The sequence below is a fragment of the Nicotiana attenuata genome, chromosome 7 (assembly GCF_001879085.1).
Source record: "Nicotiana attenuata strain UT chromosome 7, NIATTr2, whole genome shotgun sequence".
Lineage (NCBI taxonomy): Eukaryota > Viridiplantae > Streptophyta > Magnoliopsida > Solanales > Solanaceae > Nicotiana > Nicotiana attenuata.
The window spans coordinates 113,092,849-113,104,746 of record NC_031995.1 but is presented as its reverse complement, the minus strand read 5'-3'; positions in this window follow the sequence as shown (position 1 = coordinate 113,104,746).

Here is an 11,898-nt window from a genome sequence, read left to right as displayed (position 1 = left end):
TTTTCTGATTTGCACCTCATCCTTTACTTTTTTATGATTCCCCACCTTTTCATTTCATTGCAAAACAATTAAAAGACCACAGTTTTGCTCTTAGATGAGGGAAATTTTAAAAAATAATATATTTCTTTAAACCTAATGTCAGAAATTGGATTTGGTCGGAAGGATCGTTGCCTATCTTCAAAGAGTGTAAACTCTTTGTGTATACAAAAAAGTTTGAGCAGGTTGTATAAAATGCAACTGAATTGTTTCAGATTTGATAGAGAACTTATATTGGTAGCATTAAGTCAACAAGAAATTACATAGATTCAGGAAGGAAATATTGAAATGGGAATAAGGACCTTCGTTGCATAAACATTAGATTTCATACGATGATAGTTGATTATTTAATAGGATTTAATCTAGTAAGTACTTTGTGTACCTTTGTGATTGCTTTTTCGTTAAAATAAAGTATTTCTATTTTGCTCTTCATGTGATAGCCCCAAATGAAGTTTTGCAATGAAATAGATAGATTAGAAGGAAATACCAACAACAAAAAAAAGGGATAAGGTACAAATAAAAAAATGGAGTCTACGTTAAGGGTGCAACATGCAAAGAACTCCAATAAATATGATGTGCTTAATTTTCAGACACTTAAACTTGCTTAGATTACTTTTTCTTTACATTGAAAATAAGTTGTATTAATATTTAGTAAGATTTACTTTGAAGTAGCCTGCCTTTTCAGCTCTTGAATATTAATCCTGGACAAACTTTTTCTGCAACTACAGATGAAAATTACCCATAAAATGATAAGAGAAAAGTAACTGAAGCCAAAGAAAGAAAATAAAACAGTGATAAATCACTATATGCTTTGTCCACATTCTGCTGTATATATATATCCTTGGTCTTTTTACCTAACGTGATATTAAAGCATCTATGCGTGTCTCATGAACATATAGCAGAATCACACAGGTTATTGTGGTCATGCTGTCACATATCACCTTTTGTCGTTTGTTCGTTCAAGATACAATTGGTGATTAAAAGTACGTCTTTTGTAACAGTTAGAGGCATAAATTTCGTTTATAAGAAATTAATGTATTCGGTCAAAATCGAGGAGCATGATTTTGAAGTCTTAAATAGGTCCGAGTCCGGGAGACTCGAAGTGGAGATCAGATCCGTCTGAGGGACACCCACCTCGTGGAAGCTAATCGAAGGCCTGACACGACCTACATCGAGGGCAGCACAATCTCGAAGTCAATCAAGAAAGAGCGGGAATTTCTCTAGGACACGTGGACTAGGGCATTAATTACAAGATAAGGTTTGTACGAAATGGTACAGGTCCGTACTAGGCCGTTATACACATGTACCAATAGAATTCTTCACCTTTATGAGGAATGTACTATATTGGGGGTTTTCTCCTCCTATATAAAGGGAACCCCAATCATTTTGTAAAGATCAGATCATTCATTGTAATAGAACATTCTTATTCATCTTGTTTAACGTGCTCTCAAAATATTCTTCAGCTTTATTACCTTTACTTTATTATTCATACTTTATTACTCTTAGCTGACCACGAGGTCCCTGAATAAGTCGAGCTCGAGGCCCCTTACTGTTCTAACAACACTGATTCGGTTCTTTATTTCTTCTTACTTATGCTCAATATTACTTGTATAATCACTAATATTAGAATATATCACGTATCTTTAAAACCACAAAATATCTTTAATTGTTAAACTCATTTTTCGAAGTAAACAGTTTGGCGCCCACCGTGGGCTAAAGATAATAGTGATTATTTTAATGCTAGTTTTCTGATAACACACGATATTCTTCACGCTTTTTCTTGTCAAAGATTCTTTGATTTCAGGCTGAGATATGTCTAGCACACAAAACGCACCAGCTCATGACAGTGAGGGACTCAGAGAAAACAGCGGTATAGGGGTCGGTGTACCACCCATAAACCCTAAGGGAGTGCCAAATTTGGAGCCCGTTGATATCAGTTCACATAACGCTCTAAACACGGACGCAGGCACAGACCACGTGAGGAATGCACACAGGGAAGCCCGAGCCGGAGGCCAGAAAGCGCGAGGAATGGAAGAAGGGGGAGTCAGCCTCCAAGTGATATTCGAGATGCTGCAAGCTCAGCAAGTGGCCATCGCTCAACTTCAGAGTCAGAACAGAACTCCAAACACCGCCGAACCGGTGAACGCCCGACATACTGAACCAGCGCTTGAAAGGCCCGATAAAAACGGCTCGGGGACGGACCCCACAATCATGAAAATGCTCGAAGAACTAACCAAAAGAATCGAGTCTGGAGAAAAGAAAATGACAAAAAAGGTGGAGACATACAATTCAAGGGTTGACCAGATACCAGGAGCACCACCGATATTGGAAGGGCTGGATTCTGAAAAGTTCGTGCAAAGACCTTTCCCCCCTAGTGCGGCTCCGAAGCCAATCCCTAAGAGGTTCCGTATGCCCGAGATTTTCAAGTATAACGAGACGACCGATCCGAATGAACACGTCACCTCGTATACGTGCGCCATCAAAGGAAACGATTTAGAAGATGACGAAATTGAATCCGTATTATTGAAAAAATTCACAGAGACTCTATCGAAAGGTGCCTTAACTTGGTATCATAATTTACCCCCTAATTCTATTGATTGGTTTGCTATGCTTGCAGCTTCTTTTATAAAGGCACACGCCAGAGCCCTCAAAATTGCAACGAGGAAATCGGACCTTCTTAAGGTAAGGCAGAAAGATAACGAGATGCTCAGGGAATTCGCGTCTCAATTCCAAACGGAGAGAATGGATTTGCCCCCGGTCTCCGATGACCGGGCTGCTCAAGTTTTCGCTCAAGGTCTCAATACTCGGAGTTCAATAGCTTCGCAGCAACTGAGGCAAAGTTTAATCGAGTATCCGGCTGTCACTTGGGCCGATGTACACAATCGGTATCAGTCGAAGATTAATGTCGAGGATGATCAACTGGGGATTCTTTCAGGGTCCGTTTATTCTAACAGGCCCATGGACAAGGTCAAAAGGGAAATTGATCGAGATCTGAGGTTCAGTAGAGATCGATATCAAGCGTACAACGGAGATCGTAGAAGCATCAGATCTGGGCAACGCTTCGCACGAAATGATCGAGGTCAAAATTCACGGGGACTCGACGTTGAGGAAGATCACATTGAATATCCAAAATCCGAATAAAGGTACGGCCCCATCTTTTCTATTTTTTCGACTAACGCTTGCAGGTTACCGGTGAGGGTCGACAGGAAGCTATGGGTCTTAAAGCACGCGTTGCACTCTTTTTCCCTTAGACCGGGTTTTATCCCAAATGGGTTTTTCCAGCAAGGTTTTTAACGAGGCAACCATTGATCGTGCTAACTTAGAGCAAGTCAACAGTATTCGAAGTTCCCTAGAATAAGCCTCGAATATCGGGGGGCATTACCCTCAAATGACTACATTGTGGCAAGGAGATTACTTCATGACGACGAGGCCTCGAAAGGAAAATATTGTAAGGGTCAAACGGTCATATGAACCGTACCCATATAGGTTACTCGAGCCCCAAACGTCAAACATGCGTTCATGTATCATCATCCATTAAGAGAAGTATATTTCCTTGATATCTCATGACTTCAGAGAAATTTCATATTTTATACTCTTGATCTATTATGTAAACAGGCTTAAGGGCCGACCACGACGGAATTTTGAATAGCCGACCCCATGCTAGAGGACTGCCGTCCCAAAAGCAAACGGAGCCAAACTGCTAACATTTCGAGACCATAAGACCTTAAAGGTGATCCTCGACTTTAAAGGCCACGGCCACCCCACCCGGGGGCTGACATTTCGGGCAAGCTCGAAGTGAAACGGAAGATTAGCCCAAAGGGCAAGTTCCGAACTAAAAAGGCTACAACCAGATTAATGCGGATCGGAGACATCCGAAATCCGTAACAGATACGAAAGCCCAAGCTATCTTAACCTAAATGGAAGCATATCTCAAACACTCGGGCACTACCTACCCGAGCTATCTAAACAATAAGACCTCAAGAGGTACCCCCAATATACGGGCCAAGGCCATCATATTTGGGGATTAACATTTAGAACAAGTTCGAAATGTTACCGGGAAACAAGTCTAAAAGACATACCCGAAGGCTATGGCCATATTAAAGACTACGGTCATATAAAGAGGCTACGGCCGAAATAATACGGCTCGGAGACGTCCGACTTCCTCCATAAATTAAAGGCCTTCAAATACTTTGAAAAACCGGTTAAATTCAGCTACCCTCGGCAAAAGCAAAAAGGGCTTCGATAATCAGCCCTCGAATAATTTAAAGGCTTTGGTAATTTCAGCCTTCGAAAACACCTCAAGAGGCATTCGATTACCATTACACAAATAAGTTACTAATAAGGTTCCGATACGTCGAACCCTCGAAAAACCCAACGGGCAAAAAACACATGCTAAGGCATACAAAATTTTTCACTAAGTCTTTTAGCCGAAAAGAGGGAAAAATTATAGCCACTTTAGAGGCCGAATCGGCCCGACTTAAAGAGACTAAGGGCCGATATATAAGAGCCTAAGGGACAACCTAAAGAGCCTAAGGACCATAATTAAAGAGCCTAAGGGCCGATCTAAAAAAGCCTAAGGGCTAACTTTATTTCGAGTTCGAGCAAACGCTCACTCGACTACTAAGCTTAAAGGCTACCCGAGTTCGAGCAAATTCTCACTCAGGGACTATCTATAAAGCCTAAGGGCTAACTTTATTTCGAGTTCGAGAAAACGCTCAGTCTACTACTAAGCCCAAGGGCTACCCGAGTTCGAGCAAATTCTCACTCGGGGACTATCTATAAAGCCTAAGGGCTAACTTTATTTCGAGGTCGAGCAAACGCTCACTCGACTACTAAGCCCAAGGGCTACCCGAGTTCGAGCAAATTCTCACTCGGGGACTATTTATAAAGCCTAAGGGCTAACTTTATTTCGAGTTCGAGCAAACGCTCACTCGACTACTAAGCCCAAGGGCTACCCGAGTTCGAGCAAATTCTCACTCGGAGTCTATCTATAAAGCCTAAGGGCTAACTTTATTTCGAGTTCGAGCAAACGCTCACTCGACTACTAAGCCCAAGGGCTACCCGAGTTCGAGCAAATTCTCACTCGAGGACTATCTATAAAGCCTAAGGGATAACTTTATTTCGAGTTCGAGCAAACGCTCACTGGACTACTAAGCCCAAGGGCTACCCGAGTTCGAGCAAATGCTCACTCGATTACTAAGCCCAAGGGCTACCCTAGTTCGAGCAAATTCTCACTCGGGGACTATCTATAAAAGCCTAAGGGCTAAATTTACTTCGAGTTCGAGCAAATCCTCACTCGACTATAAAGCCTAAGGGCTATCTTTCATTTCAAGTCCGAAGCATATACCCACTCGATCATCAAGCCCAAGGACTACCTTACCTCATCGACTGTTTAGTCTAAGAGCTACTCAAACTCAAGTTCAAACGACCATTCGAGGAACGTTGATCAGAAACGGTCGAGGGCTTTACTTATTTTAGGCCATTACCATCTCAAGTCTGTGAACATTCAAAGGGAATTTTATGCTAAGATACTCTGACCCACACAAAGGAGTAACAGATTCCGGAGCCATGAAAGGATAAACGTTTTGTGTAGACCTATTTACAAGGGCTATAAGTCACGATCGAGAATGCCTCATAAAGGCCGATCAGCCTCAAAAGCAAAGAATCACGAAGAACACAAAACCTAAGCAGCATGATCTTTATCAATAAAAGTGTCTTCATCTTCAGAGTCGTATCCACTGCCAGATTCACTAGAGTTTTCGGAGTTTTCCTCAGGAAAGGCCAGCGTCGAAGTTTTGTTTCCTTTATCGCCTGCATCACGGCGATGGTATCATGATAATTCCGGGTAAACACCAAGGACTCAATTCGTTTCTTGTTATTACACTCCAAGAAACGCGGGGATTATCTGTATGCGGTCAAAATCGAGGAGCATGATTGTGAAGCCTTAAATCGGGCTATAGGTCCAAGTCCGGGAGACTCGAAGTGGAGATCAGATCCGACTGAGGGACACCCACCTCGTGGAAGCTAATCGAAGGCCTGGCACGACATACATCGAGGGCAGCACAATCTCGAAGTCAATCAAGAAAGAGCGGAAGTTTCTCTATGACACGTGGACCAGGGCATTAATTAAAGGATAAGGTTTGTACTAAATGGTACAGGTCCGTACTAGGCCATTATACACCTGTACCAAAGAATTCTTCACCTTTGTGAGGAATGTACTATATTAGGGGTTTTCTCCTCCTATATAAAGGGGACCCCATTCATTTTGTAAAGATCATATCATTCATTGTAATAGAACATTCTTATTCATCTTAACGTGCTCTCAAAATATTCTTCAGCTTTATTGTCTTTACTTTATTGTTCATACTTTATTACTCTTAGCTGACCTCGAGGTCCCTGGATAAGTTGAGCTCGAGGCCCCCTACTGTTCTAACAACACTGGTTCGGTATTTTATTTCTTCTTACTTAAGCTCAATATTACTTGTATAATCACTAGTATTAGAATATATCACGTATCTTTAAAACCACAAAATATCTTTAATTGTTAAACTCATTTTTTGAGGTAAACAATTAATTATTTGGATGAATTAAGGTTATATTATATTCATTTAGCTGGTTAATTGGACATAGCGTAAGCTAATCTATTCTATATCTATATCTATGCTATATTAAAAGCACGAAGGCCCTTAGCGAAATATCGTTCGCTTTTTTTACCCTTTAAAATTAAACTTTATATTGGACAAAATTGTAATTGCAATTTAATTATTTACCTAATATTTAGTATTTTAAAGTAAGGAAAATTTATTTATTAAATCTTTCTTAATTTAAGCTATCTAGAAACTCCTAATATTTAGGAATCTAAATTGAGTAAAATTTTACTTATAAATATCTTTTCCTTATTTAAATCGTGTAGCTACTATCCTCAAATTCTATCCTTTCATGTCTACATGTTTTAAACACGTTTGGATTTGTAGCAAATTTTGTAAATTTTTGTCTTCGTTTTGATTTTGTAGGATTGAACACGTACGAATAATCAATATATATTTCAAAATCTTTTTTTTTTATTATCTTTTTGGATCATGTGAGTAGTGTTAATCCAAATTTTTTATATGTGCACAGAGAGTTTAATCAGGCTTATAAATTTTCTATTTTTTAATATAAATCATTTAATCATTCATGATGGACAACACGTAAACTATATTTTATGTTAGATAATAGTTATTATCATTTAATTATATTTTTAATATTAAAACATAAAAATTAACTATAATTTTTTCTATTAATCTTTAATTATTTGAATTATTCGGAGGAAGTTTTAATATTTAGGAATTCAAAATCGAATAAAATTTTAACTTATATAAATTATTTTCTTATTAATATTGCGCAAAAGTAAATCTTTATTCAAATTCATATCCAAAGAAGAAAATCAAAATTTTAAATTCAATTTATATTTATCAAGATCTAATTACAATCGTGAATATTGAATATCACCGAACTAAGTTGCACACGTATTAATAATTTTTCTTTGAATTAAAGAATGATCGAGAATATTAAGATATATTGTCTTCTACTTTGGTTGAAATATTCAATCAAAATTATTATATCATTAGTTCAAATGAGATAAGTGAATTTGGATATAATGACGAACAAGAAAATCAAAAACTGACAAAGTCAACAAAGAATAAGTTGGAACTAATTATTTGTATATATATCGTTCGCGCCATTTTACCTTTTAAATATTGATTTTGCGTTGGACTAAATTGTAATTTAGATTATTTTTCTAATATTTAGGATTTTAAAATTTTAAAATATTTTGATCATTAATGCTTTCTTTATTTGAACTAGGTAAAAACCCCTCATATAACTCAAAATATATATAATCCCTAGCATAATATTTTGAACTTTATAAATATTTCTAATATGTACTACTTACCAAATTGCCCCAATTATACCAACCACTCGATTTTCTCTTTCTCTTCTAATTTCATAATGCTTATGAATATTTGGTGATGAAATTAGTTCATTCACTAATTTTAGTGATAAAAAAGTTAAACCATAAGGTCTTTAAAAGTGCAACCTTCCCAAACTCAGGAAAGAAAATAAGGAATAAGAAAATTTGTCCAAAAAGAGTATTAACTAATATAACCTTAAAATTACATGATAATTTTATTATCATTAATAATCTTGAACTTATAATAAAAAATATTTCAGAGTTTAAATGAGAGATAGAGAGACGTGGTTGATAAGCGTCAATAACATTTACGATTATGCAAATACAACTGTAACGACCCGATTGGTCGTTTTACTTTCTAGAACCCCGTTTCCCTAAATAAAACTCGTACTTGCTTTTACTGATTTATGACTTGCGAGGATGGTTGGTTCGGGATTTGGAAGAGTTTGGGTTGAAATCGAAACACTTGGTTCCTTAAGATTGGCTTAAAAGGCCAAGTTTGACTTCGGTCAATATTTTGAGTAAACGACCTCGGAATCGGGATTTGAAGATTTCAACAGGTTCGTATTATGATTTCGGATTTGGACGTATGTCCGGATCGGATTTTGGATGACCCGGGAGCGTTTTGGCGCGTAATAGTGAAAGTTGGTTCTTTAAGAATTTTGAAGTTCTTGAAATTTGATTTGGAGCGGATTTTTGTGATATCGATGTCCGAACGGAATTACGAGATCGAGAATAGTTCCGTAGTTTCATTTAAGACTTGCACGCAAAATTTGGTGTCAATCCGAGTAGTATAAGTATATTTCGGCGCGTTGGAAGTAAATTGAAGAACTTGAAGTTCATAAGTTTGAATCAATTGGTTTTAGGGTGTGATTCCTAGTTTTAATATTGTTTCCGGTGTTCCGAGGGTTCGAGCGAGTTCGTTTTATCATTTAAAACTTGTCGGTATGTTTGGGCGGGGCCTCGGGGGCCTCGAGCGTCAATTGGACGAGGCTCGAGTTCAGTTAGAAATTTTTGGAAGGAGTTGAAGCTCCAGGCATCTGTCATAACTGCACCTGCGGTTGACCAGCCGCAGGTGCGAGACCGCAGAAATGGCCCATCCTTCGCAGGTGCGTCCCAAGGGGAGGAGCCTAGGAACCACAGATGCGACTCCTTTTCCGCAGAAGCGCCCCCAGACCGCAGATGCGGCCCCCAGCCAGCCGAAGCAAAGTCCGCAGATGCGGACACTTCCTCGCTGAAGCGAGACCGCAGGTGCAGAAATCACTGAAGGCAGTGCCTTCATTTTATACGGGAATGTGTTATTTTTGACACATTTCATTCATTGTTTGGGCGATTTGGGAGCTTCCAAAGAGGGGATTTCAACCTAGCAATTGTGAGGTAAGTTACTCCTACTTAATGTGAGTTTAATACTTGGTTTTTGGGTGGATTAACACATAAAGATTAGTAAAAATCATGGTATTAGAGTAAAGCTTAGGGTTTTGATGAAAATAACATTTAACCACGAAATTTGTTATGAAATGGAGTAAAAATTATATATTCTTGTTTCTTAGGTTATGGGTAATAACTTTCTTCAAAAATTTCCGGAATCCGGGCATGTGGGCCCGGGGATGAATTTTTGGAATCTTGTAATTTGGTTTGGGGAATCACTCTAATAGTTGGGATATGAACTTTAATCCTATATTGATTAGTTTTTATGCTATTTGGTTAGATTCGGAGTGTTTGGCGCCAATTTGAGAGTTCGAAAATAAGCTTAGACCGAAAAGTAGACCGCAGAGCAAGGTAAGTCTCTTTTCTAACCTTGTAAGAGGGAAATTTCCCCATAGGTGAACTTAACTAATAACTGATTTAATTGTGGGGGACTACGTACGCACAAAGTGACGAGAGTCCGTACGTAGCTACTATTCCTGTTATCTCCGGGTAGTTCTAGCCTTACACCATGCTTTGTGGGTGCTGTTATATGGTTATAAATTGTTGAATTGTATTGACTGAAACTTCGTTGAGAATGTCATGATTTCAAGAAAATAATTATTTTGAAAAGAATTAACGAACCATTTAAGTTGTATTTATACTTAACCGCGTCGCAAGTAATTTTCCGCGAGCGGGGTGATTACTTTCACTACCTTCATGGGAGCGGGTTGTTCGCCTCGGCAGGTTGATAATTGTAAATATATGGTTCGGACCGTTCGACCCTCGGCAGTGCACAGTTTACTTTTATGTTGGATCGGGCCAAACGTCCTCGGTGGTATTTGTGTGTGATAATGGAACCGGAACCTCTTATAATTCGTATGATTCATTGCTTGAAAGGCAACTTGTTTTAAATGAAGGAAATGCCTAGATTTATTTATTCGGTGAGAGGGCTTTCAGTATTATTCTTGTTTGCACTTGTTGCTATCTAAGTACATTGTGTATTAGATTATTGAACTTCATATTGTTATATTTATTGACCCTAGTAAGTGTCAAGTCGACCCCTCGTCACTACTTCTTCGAGGTTAGATTGGATACTTACTGGGTACATATTTGTCACACCTCCTTTTTCGCTACACCCGCAAGGGCGTAATAATAAAGGAGTTTTTCCAATTAAAGAACAATCGGAACGAGATTTATTATCAAGATTCAGAGTCGTCACTTGGGAGATTAATGGTGTCCCAAGTCACCGGTTGAATCCCGAACTGAGGAAGTTATGACTCTGTTAACATTCTGCGAACCAGAAATCCGGGTAAGGAATTCTGTTAACCCGGGAGAAGGTGTTAGGCATTTCCGGGTTCCGTGGTTCTAGCACGGTCGCTCAACTGTCATATCTGGCTTAATTATCTGATTTGAGAACATGTTTTAGCCTATGTGCAATTTTAGCTTTTAACCGCTTTATTATTATTTTGATAAGAATTGCAACGTCGTGAAAATGCGTTTCGAACCACGTCGCACCAGTGCACCCATGGTTGTCAACACATTTCGACTCCGTTGAGATTTGGATTTGGGTCACATAAATGTGCACCCGAGTTAGGAATGTAATTTTATTAAAATCGTGCCTAAAGAGTCTAACGCATTATTATTTTGGGAAGGCCGTGAAATTCGCTAAACGGCCCGCCCGAATTCTAAATATTTTATATAGCATTTATTGAGGGCCCCGCAATTTATGTTTTTTTTGTAGCGAGGCTCATCTCCTTTTATTAATTAAAGGGCAAACCTAAAGTAACTATGATTTTCTATTTTCTTTGTCTCTAATATAAAAGAAAATAATCCTAATATTTAATATCGATAAAAAGCCAAACCNACTAACAAACTTATGCCTATAGTTACAATACTCATGTTGTACCTCTTACCTAAATAACATACAAACTCAAATAATCAACTATCTCTGAATTCGAAACCTTTGTCCTACTGAAACTCAACTCGATCTAAAACAGTTCAGTCAAGCATCGTTAATTGCAAACCGAAAATGAGAACAACTACTAAGGCTCTAACATGCTTCTGAGTTTTTTAAGAGAAACTTACGAAATAACTGATAGGAAATCAACTAAAGCCAACACAAACTATTTTACCTATCTAATCATGAAATAAGTTACAACTCGTACTCAATTTGTTACACATTTGGAGTAGTAGTGATTTATTCAGTCCGGTTATTACATTCAAACAGTTCAAAGGAGCAGGAATAAATCCAATTAAACAGTTCCCAATCTAATACAGTTCAAACAAACTAAAATAAAACTGTTGCAACAACTGAGGCTTCCAATGAATTTGTGCTTCTTTTTATTTCATTTCGACTGAGATTCTACATGAGGTTGAGGTTCAGAATATGTACCTGATATTTAGAACAACAAGACGAAGAAGTATTATAGGTCAGCAGCAGTGATAAATGTAACAGCAGATCAGCAGTCAAAATCCAGAAAACAACTGATCAATTTCTAACTCCA